The following is a 21,480-nucleotide window of genomic DNA, read 5'->3' on the forward strand; positions in this document are numbered from 1 at the left end:
GAGGTTGTTATGGATAACAATAAGAAGGTTTTCATGACAAATATAAGGTGATAATGGAGTTTTATCATCATTGAGTAATGTAGATAAAACGATTCGATTATGCGAAGAATATAAATGAGACTATCGTAAAAGAGTGAGATGAGTAAAATATATTCGTCTTAACCGATGACGTAGTTATGATTGATTTCCGGGATTTAAGGGATTTAAAGAGAATCTTACGTAAGAAGATCTGGTTCTTTGGTGATTAAGGAAATCAGAATCTTCTTTGATTATATGCAATAATCTGTTTCGATTGCTCTGTCGGATATTTCACTATAAATTCACCCCTTCGTTTCCTTATTTTCCACGACTCACACCTTCTATTCTTTCTCCCTTTATTCTTACTTTAAAGCATTCATCAATATGCTCCATCCAGTCCTGATTCTTGATATACTCCTAACTTTTATATCTGTCATTCTTCTTTTTCATCTACCACCAAAAGAATCTATTTACTTCTACTATACTCTTGTGTTTATAGTGTTTCTAATTCTCCCGTGTCTCTATATTGCTATCTGCATCGATATACACGGTTTGTAATTTCGAGGTTATTATCGGAGTTTATATTCTTCATTATTTTTCGGAGCTTCATGCTTTCGTTTTCTCTTCCCGACTTCGAGTCAAGCGAGTAATGGTCCGGAATTTGTAGATATGAAATTCAGAATGAACATAGCTAATGCTCTAAGAAGAAAATGGTAATAGAACGATTTTGATTTGTTAAATTACCAGAATACCCTGGAGAAGACCGAGTCATCCAGAAAAATATTCTCTTGATATGTTTAGAGATTAGATAGAATGTAAGAGTCATGTAAATGGCACATGATGACGGTACTGTGAATCATCATGCTTCATTAGAAACTCAGCATGACTTACTATAATATAATGACGTTGATCAGGTGTCATTATATTATACTAATCCATGCTTCAGTTCCCAACACTACTTCAAAACATTCATATTTTAAACTCGAAGGTTTCAGAATTTAGAAACTAACACAGTTTCTTTTATGTTGCAGATATTACGGAGAGATAAATGATCTCAGATAAGAATAGTTGTGAAAATATCGCCAGAAATATGGAGGATATTTATAATAGAACATACGAGAATATCTTAGAATTTCTAATATCAATGGATGATGAAGAAGATTTGTCTGTGAAGGTTTTGAATGAGAAATAAGATGTTTGCTAACGATTTCAGCAGGCACAGAATCATTTGGATTCTTTGAAGGCAAACTTATTCTTTGTGATTTGTCCACGGCTTTCTTCATAGTTTCGCATAATCCGCTTTTCGGTACTAAATTTTCTATCGAGCGTTCCTAACACTCCTTTCTTTATCATCAAACTTTTGGCCATTAAGATCATCTACAACATGCTGCTTCGTCAGAATTTTCAAAGTTAACTGATCTGGGTCATCGGTTATCAAACCGAGGTAGTTTCAGGAGAATTGTGTTTTTTAGAATGATTAATCGCTGATGGTAATATTGTGGAATATAAAAGGTTCCCCAGTAACAATAAAGAGTACGCATATATATCGCGGTTATAATAAAGTTGTTTCGGATGAAAATTCGGAGTTGACTTGCTGGAGCTGTGACAAAATTAGCTACTTTGGAAAGGGATTGCAAAACGATGTTCGGTAATAACAATGTCAAAGAAACTAGAGCAGATACGTGTCAAACGTTTACTCAGTTTCCGAGGGTTTTTCAGGTGCATAACTATATGCATCAATCTTTTCTTCCTTAGATGAAGTGCGGTTGGTTTATCCTCTCGATTGAGGTGTTTTTAAGAATCATGATAGATTTGAACGCTGATTGTAATCGTCGAGATACAATGAGGTTTAAGATGAAATCAAGTGGCAATCTTGAAGAAATGTTTAGTTTCATATGTTATAATCAATATTTTAATTCATTTTAATTGTCCAATGTCATTAGTCCACAGTCGATAGTCCACAGTAACAGTCCAATAATTCATATATAGTTTAATATATAATATACGAATTAATTAATACGTGTCGTGACCCGTATACCTTTCAGACTCGATCACAACTCAAACTATATATATTATTGTAGAATCAACCTCAACCCTGTATAGAGAACTCGATCATTACTGCATATAGAGTGTCTATGGTGATTCCAAATAATATATATAGATGCGTCGATATGATATGTCAAAACATTGTATACGTGTCCCGATATTTAAAGTGCTTAAAATAATTACAGAAATTAAATGACAATAAATAAAAGTGCGATAATTAAATTGCGATAAATAAACTGCGATAAATAAAATGTAATCAGTTAGCTAGGAACAGTTAGCTGGAACAGTTAGCGTGGATTCTTAACAAAATTTTTCATAGTTAATTTGTTTGTTTCTAACAGATTTTATTTTGTCATATGTTTTCTTCATATGCCAATTGTTGATTTCTGGGAAGTCAAAATCCAAATATGAAATTGAATGAAAATGGTTATTCTTCGGTGAACGGATACGTATATCGGTGGTTGTAAGTAGGATAGTAAATGACTTTTGAATCAGCTTCGACGAATGTACAATGTAACTTATTAAGATGAAATCTAATTATTCCTCGGGTATTACCTACCCGTTAAAAAAAAAATTCACCATTAATATTTTGTACAAAAGAACTTTTAATTACAATCTTTATGAAAACATATATACATATATATTTTATTCAGATGAAATCATGAATTTAATGAGTTAATATGATATTAATCTCATTTGCTTTTCTGTTTGAGCTAGAATAAGAAATCTCTAAAACTTTTTGAAACCACATATTCTTCGCAGAATATCAATGAAGTTATGGATCAATACTTAATCGTTCATTATTGTTGGTACTCCTTGGTATCTATGGTGCGCATGATGTTGATGTTTGTGGGACAGATTATGATGTCGAGACGTGTGATGCGGATGTTGTTTGTTAGTGGTGATGATGGTATTGTTGATGTTATTGATGGTGGTGCTGATTATGCTGCTGGTGCTGCTGCTGGTGTTTGCAACCTTCGCACCATGTTCTCCAAAGCCGTCACGCGAGCGCGAAGTTCGTTAACTTCTGCTAGTACACCGGGATGATTGGAGGTTGGAGCGAGCGAATGAACAAGATTTGTAATATGGGATAGTATATAATCGTGAAGAGATACTCTAAAAATGAGAGAGAAAATGGTGTTTCGAATAGGTTCGCCGGTAAGTGCATCAGGTTCATCGCCAAGAGGGCAATTTGGTGGATGGAATGGATCACCTTCTTCTTGTCACCGGTGATTTAGTATATTACGAACCCATCCTCAATTCATCCAGAATAGATGATGGGAAATTGGTTGATCCATTCCGGTGACGCTGCTTTCGGAGCCCGAATGGAAATCCATATCGGCATAACTGTCGAAATCTGAAGAATTCGAACTAGATGCGGAATCCATCTTGTATAATGGGGAAAATGAATTTTTGGTATGGAATAGATTATAGGAGTTAGATTTGGTACTCTTCAATACATAATTTACATATGTATATATAATACCAAAATCCCGTAAATTACGGAGAATCTTTGAAAAGGTATCAGTCAAAGTTCGCAATAACAGGTATGCTAAGATAAGAATTCGTCTATACACTATCAATGCAGTAAATGCAGTAAAATGTGTCTAGACTTATGAATGATAAGCAGGTAATTTCCTAAGGATGATAAGCAGATGATTTCTGACTAGAAATGATAAGCAAAACTTTTGACATGTAGACACGGTCGAAGTCCAGACTCATTAATGCATCCTAACAACTACTAGTTAGACACACTAATGCAAGACCTGGTTCGCTACGACCACCGCTCTGATACCAACTGAAAGGACCCATCCTAATCCACCTGGACGAAGTCATCAACATTTGGTCCCATTGCGATGATCTGCTCCAAGTAATGTCCTTATATTGAGCAAATGCACAGCGGAAGACTTAATTCGTACCTGAGAATAAATATGCTTTAAAGTGTCAACCAAAAGGTTGGTGAGTTCATAGGTTTATCATAAGATAAACAATCATTTCAATATGTTAATAGACCACAAGATTTCATAATCATAAACATAATACACTCGCAAGTGTATGCAAAGCATTCTAAGTGGTTGAGCACTTGGTAACCATACTTAACATTTAATCAACGTCGCATATTCCCTTTATTATGAAATCTCACTACACCGTACCAAGTGTAGTCACCAAAACGAAGTACTGTGCAACCGTTGAATACTGGTCGTTCAGTCCGGTTGGGGTTGTCAGGCCCGATAGATCTATCAACAGGATTCGCGTTTACAATACCCATGTAAATAGTAGTTACCAAGCTACAGAGAAATATGTCAGTGGTACAAATCAACGTAGAATATATTTTTAAGTACTTGTGTCTATTTTGTAAACATTTATAAAAGCAGCGCATGTATTCTCAGCCCAAAAATATATATTGCAAAAGCAATTAAAAAGGGAGCAAATGAAACTCACTTTTGCCTTGAAGGTATTTAATTCGACTTGGTCTCTGATAGATATCACGAACCTAACCATATATATAATATATCAACATATTTTCTTTTTAAGTAATCGTTACATATATATATACTTTTAATACTTTTAATATTTTCTTAGTCCGTAGTTAGCAGTCCGATGTTAGTGGTCCACAATTAGTTGCTTAAATAAAATAAATAAAGACCCCATCGTATTCATATTGATCAGAATTAATCTCGACCCATGGTACCATGTTGTCAAATGACGTGTTGCGTACATAAAGTACCGTGTTGTCAAATGACGTGTTGCATACAATCATGAGGTCTTATGATTAATCTTCTCGTGTTGTTTACGGGTGGTCCTGAAATATATAAAATCAAATCATAAGTAATTATATATAAAATATCATATTAATTAGAAAAGATTTGATTAATTTACTTTTTCTCCAAATATTTTCGTAGCTAAACTAGCTTCGGATACCCAATCTTGTTTTAGTCGTAGTTTCTTCATTACAACTCCGTTTTTATTGGTTCAACTTGCCACTTCCTTGGATCGAGTCAAATTTTAAGAATATGAACTGAAAATACCTTAGTTTGTATTCAAAATCATAGGTTATAGGTCAAACTTTGGTGAAACTTATGAAAGTGATCATTTTCCATCATAAAAACAACATTTAATGATCATTTTTCTAAAAATACTTACACTTTGAGTTAAACCATGAAATTTTTATGTGTTAACATATTCATAAGAAATATCATTTTTCCAGAACATGAACTTCCAATTCAAAGTTCAAGATGGTTTTTAATTATTCAACCCAAAACAGCCCCCGGTTGCACTCCGACGACGTAGATTCAGTTTTTAAGATGTTCTTTGTAAAACCAAGTTATATCTTGTTAGGTTAGCATATCATTATGATATATTACAGGTCTTGAAGTGTTTTAAAAGTCAAGTTATAAGGATCTATTTAGTTTGCAAACAAGTTTGAAATCATTCAAACTATGTTCTTGTTGTTAAAATTTTATACCACAAAATAAGATAGCTATATGAATATGAATTGAATAAGATTATGAACAAGGTTACTACCTCAAGTTACTTGGACAAAGTTACTGCAAAAGATAAGAAATAATCTTGGAATCAAAGAGTGGTGGAGTTAGATCAAAAGGTTGGAAGTAAACTTCTTCAAATGGGTGGTTATTTTGATATGTTCTTGAAAGAGTTTTCTTATGGTGTTTAAGGCTTATAATTGAAGCTAAATAATGGGGAAAATGCTTGGAGATGATCAAGTATGAAGTTAGGAGTATTTTTAGAGAGAAATGAGGGTGTAGGTATGAGAAAATGGAGTGAAGAAATGGTGTTCATTTATAAAAACGTTTTTAGTTTATAAAAAAAGAAAAGGATTCCTAATTTTGTTTTCTTACTAATAATTCATACTACTTGACAAATCCTAGTTACCTCATATCTAGGGCAGTAATAATGTTGATTAGGATGTTGATTTGATGTGTATATACCAATAGTAAATACGTATAGAAGCTGGGTATGATACGGGTACATATACCCTAGATATACGTATAGAAATCTTGAGGAAACGGAACGAGAATTCAAATATAGCTATCTTTTGTGAATATACTTATATTGTTTTATGTATTTAAGTCCTTAAAACGTGATTAAATACATTATATATACGATACATGTATAAGCATTATAGATTATAAGTATATATATCAAAGAATGTTACGTATAGTTATCGTTTTGAAAACTTAAGTTAGTAGTTTCAAAATATACTTATAACTCATTGTCATTAGTACACAATGAGATGTTAAACCATCCTTAGATCATGTTAAATATATATAAATACATATATATACACAAACGTATAATTATCGTATGTTATATAGTTCGTGATATCATCGGTCATATTGGACGGTCAAACGTTGTGTAAAACTCTTTTAAAAAACACAAGTCTCAACAATTTGGATTGCTTATCATGTTGGTATGGTTTAATTTATGTAAATATTAATCTCATAAGTATAATTTGGTCAGAAAATTCCGGGTCATTACAACTTATATCCTCTTGGATCCTTTCCGGTAACCCTTTTACAAATGCGTCGAATCTTCTTCATCTTCGAACGCTCCTGGACACAATAGGCACAACTCTGTGAATTGTCGTTCGTACATGGTAATATCAAACCCTTGTGTTCGTAACCCTCTAAGCTCTACCTTGAGCTTATTGACCTCGTTTCTAGGATGGTACTGCTCGTTCATTAAGTGTTTGAATGCTGACCACGGTAGTGCGTAAGCAGCATCTTGTCCCACCTGTTCTAGATAAGTGTTCCACCATGTTAACGCAGTACCCGTGAAGGTATGCGTAGCGTACTTTACTTTGTCTTCTTCAGTGCACTTGCTTATGGCAAACACCGATTCAACCTTCTCAGTCCACCGTTTTAATCCGATTGGACCCTCGGTTCCATCGAATTCCAAAGGTTTACAGGCAGTGAATTCTTTGTAGGAGCATCCTACACGAGTTCTCGTGACGTTAGTTCCATTGCTGGATTCAGAGTTATTGTTATTTTGCATCGCAGCCTGTACTGCGGCTATGTTTGCTGCAAGGAAAGCACGGAATTCCTCCTCGCTCATATTCAGGGTGTGTCGAGTAGTTGGTGCCATTTCCTTCAAAAATAGCCAAAAGAATTTAGTTAATCATATAGAATATCAAGAGTAGTCAATAGTATTTCGTAGCATAATATGAACTTATTTATAAAAGCTTTTTCTTCATATTAGCGTTTTATAGTTTTTTTTTTCCATTCGGGTAGTACCTACCCGTTAAGTTCATACTTAGTAGCTACTATACAATTCAACCACTACAATTCTATATGAAAAACTGATTATAATAATATTTCGCGTTCAAACTATTACACAATATTTTACAAACTTACAATACCGCTATATAGCATAAGATATAGCACACAATAACATTGATACAAAGCAGTTTCGATGACAATCCTAGTTAATACGCAAATCATTCAACAAAGGCAATAAAAACACGTAGTTCATAAGTCCAGAAACAAATCATGCATTCTGGTTTTACTAAGACTACTTCCCATCCTTGGTTTTGTGGAACATAACCGTTGTGGCCGTTGATAAGACAGCATGTTGTAACATCGTCAAAGGGACGAGGGTTTCGTAATGCCCAACAGCCCGTAACAATCTAAAAACCTTGTTTCTCACCCCAACTACTGAGTCCGTTACTTGTGGGAATGTTTTGTTTAATAGTTGTAATCCGATGTTCTTTTTCTCACTTTGGTGAGAAGCGAACATCACTAACCCATAAGCATAACATGCTTCTTTATGTTACATGTTAGAAGCTCTTTCTAATTCACGAAGTCCTATGTTGGGATAAGTTGAGTCAAAATAGGTTCTTAATCCATAGCGTAAAATTGCACTTGGGTTCCCTGCATTTAATGCTTTAAAGAAAACACGGTGTAGCTTATGGTCTCTCCAATGTGATATACCCTAACTTTCAAAGGAAAGCCTTTTATAAACTAAGGCATTCTTGGAATTTTCATCAAATGTTCTACAAACTAATTTCGCCGTAAATAATTGTGCCAACGAATTCTGACCAACTTTAGACAAGATTTCATCAATCATGTCCCCGGGTAGGTCTTCTAAAATTTTTAGTTGTCTATCCTTAACGTCCATAGTATTTTTATACTGTAAAACAGACGAGGATTAGATTTGTAAAAGATAATTATCAAATAATACAAGCAATTTTTTTTTTACATACAACATAAAAGTACAAGCATACTTATATTACATATATTAAACCGCATGATTACAACCCTTTATTTCGACTCGCTTGTTTCTTCTTCTTCGGACTTAGTTCGTTTCGCTAATTTTCTAGGGATATATGGTGCTCCCCTAATACGAGCTGTCATTTTCCACAATGGTTTAGAAAAACCTGGTGGTTTAGAGGTTCCCGGGTTATTGTTACAATTTAGAAAATACGGATGTTGCCGATACATATAAAGTTCATCGGGGTTGGAATCAGGTTTCTCTATTTTTATACCTTTTCCCTTATTATTTTCTTTTGCCTCTTTAAATTGGGTCGGGGTAATTTCTATAACATCATCGGAATCCTCATCGGGATTCGATTCATCGGAGAATTGGTAATCTTCCCAATATTTTGCTTCCTTAGCGGAAACACCATTGACCATTATTAACTTTGGTCCATTGGTTGAGGATTTTCTTTTATTTGACCGTTTTTCTGTGGTTCCTAATATTTCCCCCTCCGGAACCTCTTCTTCTTCCGGTTCCTCTTCTTCCGGTTCTTCTTCTTCCGGTTCTTCTTCTTCCAGTTCTTCTTCTTCTTCCAGTTCTTCAGAAATTTGTGAATCTTCCCAATATATATTCGACTCTTCATTATTATTAGGTGAGTCAATGGGATTTGTGCTAGAGGTAGACATCTATCACACAATATCAAACACGTTAAGAGATTAATATATCACATAATATTTACATGTTAATAATATATAGTTTCCAACAAAAATGTTAAGCAATCATTTTTAAAGAAAACACGATCGAAGTCCAGACTCACTAATGCAACCTAACAAACTCGATAAGACACACTAATGCAAATTTTCTGGTTCTCTAAGACCAACGCTCGGATACCAACTGAAATGTCCCGTTTATATTGATTATAAACGTTCCATATTAATTGATTTCGTCGCGAGGTTTTGACCCCTATATCAGACGTTTTTCAAAGACTGCATTCATTTTTATAACAACTATAACCTTTATTTTATCGATAAAGGTTTAAAAAGTATTACGTAGATTATCAAATAATGATAATCTAAAATATACCGTTTACACACGACCATTATATAATGGTTTACAATAAAAATATATTACATCAAAGTAAGTTTCTTGAATGCAGTTTTTACACAATATCATACAAGCATGGACTCCAAATCTTGTCCTTATTTTAGTATGCAACAGCGGAAGCTCTTAATAATCACCTGAGAATAAACATGCTTAAAACGTCAACAAAAATGTTGGTGAGTTATAGGTTTAACCTATATATTATCAAATCATAATAATAGACCACAAGATTTCTCATTTTCATAAATATCATTACACTCACAAGTGCATAAAAATCATTCATATGTTGAACACCTGGTAACCGACGTTAACTTAATGCATAGAATATCCCCAAAACAGAACCTCTTGTCTGTATAATAATCTCGAAGTACTAAACCATCCATAACCTGAATGGGGGTTGTTAAGCCCAATAGATCTATCTTTAGGATTCACGTCAATTAGGGGCCATTTCCCTAATTCTTAGGCTACTAGACGTGAAGGGCGATATTCGGTTTAATAATCCAACCATAGAATGTAGTTTCGCATACTTGTGTCTATTTTGTAAAACATTTATAAAACTGCATGTATTCTTATCCTAAAAATATTAGATTTTAAAAATTGGACTATAACTCACTTTCACAGATTTTTACTTCGTCGGGAAGTAAGACTTGACCACTGGTCGATTCACGAACCTATAACAAATATGTACATATATATCAAAGTATGTTCAAAATATATTTACAACATTTTTAATACGTTTTACTGTTTTAAGTTTATTAAGGTAGCTGTCCTCGTTAGTAACCTACAACTAGTTGTCCACAGTTAGATGTACAGAAATAAATAGATATATATTATCTTGAATCAATCTATGACCCAGTGTATACACGTCTCAGGCTAGATCACAAACCAAAGTATATATATTTTTAGAATCAACCTCAACCCTGTATAGCTAACTCCAACATTACTGCATATAGAGTGTCTATGGTTGTTCCAAATAATATATATACATGGGTCGATATGATATGTCAAAACATTTGCATATGTGTCTATGGTATCCCAAGATTACATAATATATTAGAATACATATATAATACAATATGAGTTAGCTAGGATATGATTAATATAGATTTGTTACAATATTTCCCGTAGCTACAACAATCAAAAAATATCCAATCTTGTTTTACCCATAACTTCTTCGTTTTAAATCCGTTTTGAGTGAATTAAATTGCTATGGTTTCATATTGAACTCTATTTTATGAATATAAACATAAAAGGTATAGTTTTATAGTCGAAAATATAAGTTACAAGTCATTTTTGTAAGAGTTAGTCATTTCAGTCGAAAGAACGACGTCTTGATGACCATTTTGAAAAACATACTTCTACTTTGAGTTTAACCATGATTTTTGGATATAGTTTCATGTTCATAAGAAAAATTATTTTCCCAGAAGAACAACTTTTAAATCAAAGTTTATCATAGGTTTTAGTTATCAAACCCAAAACAGCCCGCGGTGTTACTACGACGTCGTATGTCCGGTTTTACGGTGTTTTTCGTGTTTCCAGGTTTTAAATCATTAAGTTAGTATATCATATAGATATAGAACATGTGTTTCGTTGATTTTCAAAGTCAAGTTTAGAAGGATTAACTTCTATTTGCGAACAAGTTTAGAATTAACTAAACTATGTTCTAGTGATTACAAGTTTAACCCTTTGAATAAGATAGCTTTATATGTATGAATCGAATGATGTTATGAACATCATTACTACCTCAAGTTTTATGGATAAACCTACTAGAAAAGAGAAAAATGGATCTAGCTTCAAAGGATCCTTGGATGGCTTGAAAGTTCTTGAAGCAGAATCATGACACGAAAACAAGTTCAAGTAAGGTTTCCACTCGAAATAAGATTGTTATAGTTATAGAAATTGAATCAAAGTTTGAATATGAGTATTACCTTGAATTAGAAAGATATCTTACTGTAAATAAGAAAGATTTCTTGAGATTGGATGATCACTTGAAATGGATTTGCAAGATTGGAAGTAAGCTAGAAAGATTTCTTGAAGTGTTCTTGAATGGTTGTTTTTATGATGATTAAAGCTTGTAATTGAAGCTAATAGATGGTGAAAATGCTTGGAGATGATCAAGTATGATGTTAGGAGTATTTAGAGAGAGAATTTGGAGTGTAAGTATGAGAAAATGGAATGGAAAAATGGGGTGAAACCATAAAAACGAAATTACTTGTTATAAAGAAAAAAAAGATCCTTAAGTTTGTTTTTATCTCATTAGTCATACAAGTTGTTAAATAATGGTTCCACATGTTTTTGACTCTAAGATGGCTGCTAGGAATGAATGATTAAAGGTGTATATACCAATAGTAAATACATCTAGAAGCTGTGTATTGTACGAGTACAAATACGGGTGTACACGAGTAGAATTGTTGATGGAAACGAATGAGAATGTAATTTTGAGCATTTTTGCTAAGTAGAAATACTTTGATATATGTCTTGAAGTCTTTAAAAAGTGTATTAATACATCTTAATACACTACATGTATATACATTTTAACTGAGTCATTAAGTCACCGTTAGTCATTACATGTAAGTGTTGTTTTAAGACCTTTAAGTTAACGATCTTGTTAAATGTAATTAATTCATTGTTATTATACTTAAATGAGATGTTAAATTATTACATTATCATGATATTATAATGTATGAATATATCTTAATATGATATATATACATTAAAATGTCGTTACAATGATAATCGTTACATATATGCCTCGTTTCGAAATTCTTAAGTTAGTAGTATTGTTTTACATATGTAGTTCATTGTTAACACACTTAATGATATACTTAATTATCATTTTATCATGTTAAACATAGTGTATCAATATCTTAATATGATTCATATGTATTTAGTAAGACGTTGTTATAACGATAATCATTATATATATCGTTTCGAGTTTCTTAATTCAATAAACTCATTTTTATGTATATCACTCATTGTTAATATACTTAGTGAGATGCTTACTTATCATAGTCTCATGTTAACCATATATATATATCCATATATATATCATCATGTAGTTTTTACAAATTTTTAACGTTCGTGAATCGCCGGTCAACTTGGGTGGTCAATTGTCTATATGAAGCACATTTCAAATAATCAAGTCTTGACAAGTTTGATTGCTTAACATGTTGGAAACATTTAATCATACAAATATAGTTTTCATTTAATATATAACATGGAAAAGTTCGGGTCACTACAATGTCGAAGGGTGTTTTCGTACTATTAATTGCCCTCCCGAGAAGATGACAAGACTCGCTACTAGCTTGTTACGGGGTAGGGCGAAGGATTGGTTAGACGGTAAGATTGATCTTGTCGGTGGTGAGCCGTTTATGGCGTTATCGTGGGACGAATTTAAGGAGGAATTCTTCGAGGAGTTCCAGACTGGAGCTGACTTAATGGAATTGCATGATGAGTTACGAAATTTGTGACAAGGATCTATGGATTTGAATACTCTCAAGATGACCTTTATGGCAAAGGCTCGTTTTTGCCCAGAGTATATGAGAAATGATCGTATGTTGATGGAAGATTTCTATCGAACCCTGAATGATGACTTGAAGAATAAAATTAGCAGGGGTCAATCGAAGTCATTTGTAGAGTTATTCGCGGTGGCTAGGGGTTCGAATGATATTCGCGATCAAAGATGTGTGAGCCTTCAAGTAAGAGAAGGGTTGATTCGTACGGGGCCCCAAGTAAGAAAAATAAGGGTGCAAGTGCGAGTACGGGTAATGTGGGTAAAGGCACGATGGATTCTCGTGCACCTAGATGTTTCAATTGTGGTGTTAGGGGCCACAAGTTATGGGAGTGCACAATGCCGAGAAGTGATGACGGGATGTGCTACTATTATCATAAGGAGGGACATCGCAAGCCGGATTATCCCGAGTTGGCGGCGGCGAATGCCACAAGGAGACGTTAAGGTACGTTTCATTTTAATAAATATGTCTGATGTGCGTAGAGGTGTATATGAAATAGCTTATATTTTACTAGGAAAAACTATTAAATACGATACAATTTTACACAAGATATTTATTTATTTATAGAATGGATATACCTAAACCTTGCTACAACACTTATAGGCAGTGTACCTAATCGTACAGTAGTGTAGTTTTTAGTAAGTCCGGTTCGTTCCACAGGGATACACTTAAACAAGCTTAACGCTATATTAGTTTTAATTTATAAAAATACAAATATATATATAAGTAATATTATTATTATAAAAAGGGGGTTTTTTACCGTTTAATGACCGGTTTGTCGATTTTTAAAACTTTAGTCGCAGTTAAAACCTAATGTAAATTATTAAATAAATAAAAGACTTAATTTAAAGAGTAAAGTAAATAACGATAATGAAATTGCTATAAATAAAAGTGCGATAAAATAAAATTACGATAACTAAAGAGTACGAAAATTAAAAGTGCAATTAAATACAATGACAATAAATAAAAGTGCAATAATTAGAAGTGCAATTAGATATGAAAATAAAGGAATTATGCTTATTTAAACTTCCGTAATCATGATGTTTGACGTGTTGATTTTAGTTTATTCCCATGGGTTAATTGTTCTTTGTCCTGGATTATTCAATATGTCCGTCTGGTTTTTGTCCATAACAGTCCATCAGTCATAAATATAAAGTGCGAGAGTCCTCGGCAAATTATCCTTATACTCGAAGTCAAATATTCCAACTAATTGGGGACTTAAACTGTAACAAGGTTTTAATACTTTGTTTAATAATTATACCAGGATATCGACTGCGTGTAACCTAAGATTTTAATACTTTGTTATCAATTATGTCAAGTGTCCTTGTACATAATTTCATCCCTGTTTTAATAATTCCATAGACTATTAATCCATTCCCGTGTCCGGTTAAATGAACGATTATTCGTACATATAAATATCCCGCCCATCGTGTCCAATCGAGTGTATATGGTTATTTATAGGGACGTCCAATTGTAAATCTTTATATTAAAATTAACAAACTATCATTTAGTTAAACAAATATAAAGCCCATTAATAGCCCATAGTCTAATTTCCACAAGTGTCGTTCTTTTGTCCAAACCCCAATTATGGTACAAAGTCCAATTACCCAATTTTAGTAATTAGCCAAACATCATGATTACTTTGTTTTAAATAAGCATAATAATAACTTAGCTATGAGACATTAATGTAAAAAGGTTGAACATAACTTACAATGATTAAAAATAGCGTAGCGTTACACGGACAGAATTTCGACTTACACCCTTACAACATTCGCTAACATACCCTTATTATTAGAATTAAAATTAAAATTAAAATTAAAATTATAATACATATATATTATACGTTGAGTAAGAAGAAGGAAAAAGATGTGTTTGATGTTCACCAAACTGCGAATTTTATAGGCATGTGGGCTGGAAAAGGGGCTCATGCGATTGCATGAGTTTTGCTCCTCCAGGCCATGCGATCACATGGCCAGCTGGGGAGGCTCACATGTTGTTGTTTTCTCCTGCCGACGGTTTTTATAATATAATATATTATATATATTAATTTTAAGAATTAATTATATATTATATTATATTCATGTACATAGTTGACTTGTAATTTTTAGTCCGTTGCATCGAGCGTTGAGAGTTGACTCTGGTCTCGGTTCTGGATTTTCGAACGTCCTTGCTTACAATTTAATATTTTGTATTTTGCGTTTCGAATCTTGTACTCTTGTAATTTTGAGACGTTTCTCATCAATAATTGGAACCTCTTTGATTGTACTTTGTACTTTTGAGCTTTTTAGTCGTTTGCGTCTTTAATTCGTCGAATCTGTCTTTTGTCTTCACCTTTTATTATTTAAACGAATATCACTTGTAAATAGAACAATTGCAACTAAAAGCTTGTCTTTCTTGAGGGATAATGCTATGAAATATATGTTCGTTTTTAGCATTATCAAATATTCCCACACTTGAGCGTTGCTTGTCCTCAAGCAATATAGTCTTGAAATATACTAGAATCACTTCTTTATTCTTCACACTTTGTACATCAGTGATTTCTATACGGCGGTATAGACAATGGTAGTAACGATGTGGTTACAGTCCCACATGACTATAAAAGTTTAGAACCATTAAGGAAATTGGATCTTTATGAAAACATTTGATCTTTTGAAATTTAAATCTAGCTTTTACCCCAGATAAGTTTTTCGGGATAACCCTTCACCGGTGTTTGCAAATTCTTTTTGTGGGTTTGGTGGGTTTCATATTTGAATTTTTTAGCTCAAAACTTAAGGTTTTGTGTCACCCACTTGCTAACCTTGTATTGGGAAAGCAACAAGTCCAGTATACTTGCTCCGTATATTACCTTTCGATAAACTACCGTCCGGTTGTAAAGGAAAGCGTTAAACAAGCAACTGTTAAGGCAATGTCCCCTGACATGCTTTTAATTATGGTCTATAATGTGTCGGATGCAATTACTATCCTTGGTAGGAGCAATAGTAAAGCTCACCCTTATAATTTTTCGGTCTGGCACAAGGTCCTATCTTTGACCATGCTATGCAACCACCGTTCTTACGGTTGATACCCGATTTGGTTCAGGTGACCTAATGAATTCCAGGTGAATTCCTAGGATTTTACGTTCAATGGTAATGAACGCATTAAAAATGGGTTTTCAGAAAACAAATCGGTTTTAATTTGATCAAAATATTTTCTCGTTCAAGCTCGAGTTTAGATATCATCGAATTCCATGAGTTTGTAATTCTCAATCTTTAAGGTCAATCTCTAAGATTGAGTAATATCAGGCTTAAAAGCTGATTTTTGATCTTTAAGGAGATTATCCTTTTCTGGGGATCTGATTCATTAGTCTTATCCTGCTAATTTGCACGGCGTCCTCCCAATTTTACGAGATAGATCCTCTCATGGTTAGGATAAGTCTAACCACTTGGCTACCCTGTTTGATGCTGAGGTCCGTGGATTTCCTGCTGATTTTAGAGATGACTTTTCTAGATTTTTCGTCAACCTACAGCTGGTCTGGACGACAACTTCATGACCTAAATCAAGAAGCGCGTTTCTTTTTTGGAAGACTTTACTTCCTTTTAATGATGGAATTAATTCATCGTGTAGATCCATCTTTCTTTCAAATATATTACAGTAAATCGGGTAAAACTGATTAAAATCGTCCAAAACAAAAGTATCTTCAGTTATTTGTCACAAAAATATGTGACTTATGTTTTAAATAACTTGGTAAATTTTCCCACACTTGGCTTTTATTTTCTTTTATTTGCCTTTTTATTGTCCTCTATTTCATTTTAAATGAATTCTAACATTTTGGTTTGTTTCTCAATTTATGTCCTTTCCGAGGTAACAATAATTTCGGTGTTAACACCTAGTTTTATCGTTCATAAATATGTATAAACATGATTTTGAATTCATTTAATTGAAAATTTTGAAAAATTTTACTAGAAGTGGGTAGTCAGTATATAAGACTAGGGCTGTTCTTTGTTATCAGAGAGCACTAGATTCTAATACAACTACTACATTACTAGTATTTTTAATGGTAACCAAGTGTTTCAATCAAAAATTTTTAAAATTCGAAATAATTTAACCCATTCCCACACTTAAGATCTTGCAATGCCCTCATTTGTAAGAAATCGGTAACAATTTAAATTATTGAGGGTGATTAGCGTAGAAAAATAATTAAATTTTACCAAAATTTCCAAACATATTGGCGTTTGTTTACTGAATGATAAATGGTGCACATTATTTGTTCATTCAGTCTTGTTGTTTCATCACATTTGTTTTTCGTTTTGTCGTCAAAAGTACTAGCTTTTACTGAACTTAATGCCAGTCTTTGAAAATGCGCTGTTTTACCCTGTTTTGTACAATTGACAATATACATACAATATAAATATAAACATGCATGATAATTTGAAATGGGACTTAATATCCCACTTTCAAATCCTAAATGTGAAATATTAGTACACAATAATAATAAAAATGATAAAAATTACATAAATATATCCAATAACATAAGTTTAAACATGAATAAGTAAAAAGATAAAAACATAAAAATCATAAAAATAACCAATGGAACCAAATCAGTCTGGATAGGGGTTCCAGTTCATCTCGTCAGGTGGGTTCCATTGTTGGTTATAGGTGTTCTGATAGGCTTGGTTATAGTCATACCGGCTAAAGGGTGGTCGGATGTCGGGGCTGTGTGGTGGAAAATGAGCAGGTCGAGTAGGCACGTAGTTATTTGGTACCTGATATGATAGCTGGCTCATGATTTGGTACTGATGAACTAACCAGCTATCGTGTTGGCGTCGCCTATAGTCCTCGTATACTCGCTCGGAGTTCCACTGCTCGTACATACTATGTCTGACCGCGTTCGTCATTGCTTCCTCATTTATACGAACGTGGACGTCAAGAATAGCATCTCGAAAGACATCCCTAATGTCTTCCACTTCCTCCATTTCCTCATCTGAGCCTCTCTCTACCTGAGGATGATTACCTTCATAGGGAACTGCCTGGTTGCGTCTACTCTTCAATACCTTAGCACCCGCATAAACTCGCAATCCTATGGTCTCATCCTGTTCTTGAAAGGACCCATCCCAATCCACCCGGACGACGTCCATATCGATTATAAACGATTCACAACAGTTGATTACATCGCGAGGTACTTGACCTCTATATGATACATTTTACAAACATTGCATTCGTTTTTGAAAAGACAATCTTTCATTACATCAAAAGTTGACAGGCATGCATATCATTTCATAATATATCTAACTATAATTGACTTAATAATAATCTTGATGAACTCAACTACTCGAATGCAACGTCTATTGAAATATGTCATGAATGACTCCAAGTAATATCTTTAAAATGAGCAAATGCACAACGGAAGATTTCTTTCGTACCTTAGAATAAACATCCTTTAAAGTGTCAACCAAAAGGTTGGTGAGTTCATTAGTTTAACATAAATAATCATTTCATAATTTTAATAGACCATAAGATTTCATATTTCCATTTCTCATAAACATACGTCCCATGCATAGAGACAAAAATATCATTCATATGGATTGAACACCTGGTAACCGACATTCACAATATGCATATAAGAATATCCCCATCATTCCGGGATCCTCCTTCGGACATGATATAAAATTTCGAAGTACTAAAGTATCCGGTACTTTGGATGGGGCTTGTTGGGCCCGATAGATCTATCTTTAGGATTCGCGTCAATTAGGGTGTCTGTTCCCTAATTCTTAGATTACCAGACTAAAAAGGGGCATATTCAGTTTAATAATCCAGCCATAGAATGTAGTTTCGATTACTTGTGTGTATTTCGTAAAACAGTTATAAAAGCAGCGCATGTATTCTCAGTCCCAAAAATATATATTGCAAAAGCATTTAAAAAGGGAGTAATGAAACTCACAATACTGTATTTTGTAGTAAAAATACATATGACAATACTGAACTATGCAGGGTTGGCCTCGGATTCACGAACCTATATAATTTGTATATTCATTAATACATATAATCGTAATCAAATGAGTATATATATATAACTTATTAGTTATACCATTTTTATCTTAATAAAATATATTTTTAAGTTTTATATACATTCAAATGATTATTATTTATATAATTATATTCATATTTTAATATATATGTATATCTGTCTAATGTTATATTAAAGATACCTAAATTGTTATATATGAATATTTCTAAAATAATTTGTTAATATAGTTAATATATACTTATAATTTTAATAATAATATTTTTAAACTCCTGTTTTTATATACATAATACTTTTAATAATAATAATGATATTGATATTATTAATAATCATAATACTTTTTATTTTAACAATAACTTTAAATAAATTATTAGTAGTGTTAATAAATTTTAATCATAATAGCACTAATAATGAAAATCTTAATAATAATAATAAAAGTGATAATATTAAGATGGTTCATATAACAATAATAATGATAATAATGATAATAATGATATTACAAATTTTAATTATAATAATAATACTAATATTTATAAGGTGATACCGATATTAATATTTATGAAAATAATAATTTGTATTATTTTCATACTAATAATAATAATAATCCTATCCGTGATAATAATATTATAGTTTTAAATTTAATAATAATATCATACTTATAATAATAACAACATTTATGATACTTGTAACACCAACTATAATCCAAATTATAATACAAATTCTAACAATAATAATGCTTATAATGATAACAATAATAATTATATTTATAATACAAATAACATTAATAATAATCATAATAATTACTAATAATAAAAATGAAATTAAGAAAGTATACCCTCTTTAAAGCCTTTTCCAAAAGGATTGTCCCATACGAGACTCGAACCCGTGACCTTTCGAACACCCGACACATGCCTTAACCAATCCCTCTAATCTCGCATTTCTGTTTTAGTATAGATTCAAATTTTATTTAATTCATTCTGCTTAAACTTCCTTCTTCTTCATCTATTTAAAACTGATCGACCAGGGACTCTCAACATTTGACAAAAGCTAGATTAAAGTTTTAATTTGAATATGAAACTAAGGTGTAAACAATCAGGTTGTGACTGAGTTGAATTTATAAAAAAAAAATGGCTGTACAGCCATTTGATGAACACGACCTTGACTCAAAATCCATTTTCGAATCTCGAGTGTTTTAGACCACGAGCATAACATGAAATATATCTCAAATCCCTCCTAGAAACTAAAGGAGCCATTAATTTAATTTATATTTAAACAGAAAAATAGAATTTGGCCGAAGAACAAATTTTGACTTTTTGATTTTAAAACATTGACCTCAAAATTCGATCTCAATTTAATGAATTGAAGATTGAAAATTTCCATATAGATTGAGTAGGATATTTCAAACAACTCTGTATTTATAGATTTTTAAATATGATACGAAATCAAAATCTTACCAAAAAGTTGAAGAACGGGGACGATTTTGCTTTATTTTCTGTGTATTCGGTTTAAAATTCATCAGCTACAGCTAAGGGGTTTAAAATTGATAATGGTAGTGGTACATTGCATAACTTGTCTAATATTATAAAGAATCGTTCATTATATAACCAGGTATAATCGACAGAATCACTCAGGAAAAGTAATAAGGAAATATATAAAAAAAATAAAAAAAGCAGAAAGGGATGGGAAACGGATTTTGGAATTCAACTGTATTGGATTGATCTTTGACAAATAACAAGATCAGAGATAGAAAACAAAAAAATAAATTTGATAGTGAGGTGAAACAGATTCTGCTTTACGTATCTGTTTCTTTTCCTTTTTTTATTTATAATTTATATATAATTCATATTAATAATTAATAAATATAAATATATTAATAATAATAGTAATAATAATAATACTTTTAATATTAGTAATAATAAAATAATAATAATAATAATATTAATGATAATAATGTTTCTAATACTTATACATATAACTATGTTATTAGTAATAATAATAATTACAATACTAATAATATTTATAATAATAATATTGATAAGGATGAATAATAATAATAATATGGTAATATTAATACTAACAATAAGGATCTCTTTAATATTTAATGATAATAGTAATAATAATTATGAAAATAATATTAGTAATAATAACTAATAATATTTGAATTACAACTAATTTATAATCTTAGTCATTATTATAAAACTAATATTTATATTTAATATTTTTTTTATAACCATCTCTTTAGAACTTTAATATTTATTATTGTAACAATAATAGTATTAATAACACTAGTGATGAAAGTAGTAATAATATTGTTATGAAAATTATATTCTAACTTGTAATTTAATTTAGTATATTAACCTTACATTTCATTAATTATGTAACACTTATTTTATATATCTGAATAATTTATCTATTTATATCTTTTAGACATATTACAATATACATCTAACATTAATTGTATATATAGTACATATATATATATATATATATATATATATACACAAATGTTCGTGAATCATCGGGATTAGTCAAATGTCAAATGTATACATGAACACAGTTCAAAGTTTTTGAGACTTCAACATTACA

Source organism: Rutidosis leptorrhynchoides, chromosome 1 (assembly GCF_046630445.1).
Source record: "Rutidosis leptorrhynchoides isolate AG116_Rl617_1_P2 chromosome 1, CSIRO_AGI_Rlap_v1, whole genome shotgun sequence".
Lineage (NCBI taxonomy): Eukaryota > Viridiplantae > Streptophyta > Magnoliopsida > Asterales > Asteraceae > Rutidosis > Rutidosis leptorrhynchoides.